The sequence below is a fragment of the Fukomys damarensis genome, unplaced genomic scaffold (assembly GCF_012274545.1).
Source record: "Fukomys damarensis isolate Sample0158 unplaced genomic scaffold, DMR_v1.0_HiC HiC_scaffold_20, whole genome shotgun sequence".
In the NCBI taxonomy this organism is placed as follows: Eukaryota; Metazoa; Chordata; class Mammalia; order Rodentia; family Bathyergidae; genus Fukomys; species Fukomys damarensis.
Window position 1 is genome coordinate 929,827 of NW_022900932.1, and position 1,058 is coordinate 930,884.

A 1,058-nucleotide genomic window follows, 5' to 3' on the forward strand; every position below is an offset into this window, starting at 1 on the left:
AGGAGGATCCCTGTGAGTTTGAGACCAGCCTGGGCTACATAGTGAGTTCCAGGTCAGTCTCAACTACATAGTGAGACCCTGCCTCAACCCCCCCGCAAAAAAAGTATCAACCATATTAATATCTCCAAAAATAATTTCTTCCGCTTCACTTACCTAAAACCAGACAGCTGAGTTTTACCCAGATTGAGGTAAGACACTAGATGGGTTGAGGTATCCACACATTGCCCAACCTGCTTCTGGGACAGAGAGAGAAGAGTGGAACAGTAAGGGAAGGAGATCACACAGAAATTGCTGAGAGAGAGAGAGTACAGACCTTAAACAAAACAACACAAACAATTGGCATGTTCTGGTTAGCAGCCTGAGGCAAGGGCCCATCTGCGAATCTCTGGATTTCATATAAGTGATTTTTACTTTAAAATAAAAGGCTTCCAGTGACCACAAATGCATGAATACAGTAATCCCAGCTTGCACCTCCCCCAAATCCATGAACTATATTGCTAAGTGGAGCATTCATGATCCTGTGTCTGCTTTCTAATGTAACTCATGTCACCATCATCCAAATACCTGTACCCGAAACAGCCACTACCTTCAAACGAAAGTTCTCTGAGTCATTTCTAAAAACAGTCAACTTATCATTCAAGAGACTTCTGTCATTTCATATTGCAGCTCACTGTAATTTCACTTAATGTACAAATAACGTTATTTTTTGTTTGTTTTGTTTTGTTTTGTTTTGGAGACAGGGTCTCACTATGTAGTTGAGACAGACCTGGAACTCACTCTGTAGCCCAGGTTGATCTCCAACTCACAGTGATCCTCCTGCCTCAGCCTCCCCAATGCTGGGATTACAGGCTTGTGCCACAATGCCTGGCAAATAACTTTAAAACTGTATATATGGCCAGGTGTGGTGGCTCATGCCTATAATTCCAGCACACAGGAGGCAGAGGCAGGAGGGTTGCTGTGAGTTGGAGGTCAGCCTGAGATACACAATGAGTTCAGGGCCAGTCTGAAGTATAAAGTGAGACCCTTTCTCAAAACAAAACAAAACAAACAAACAAACA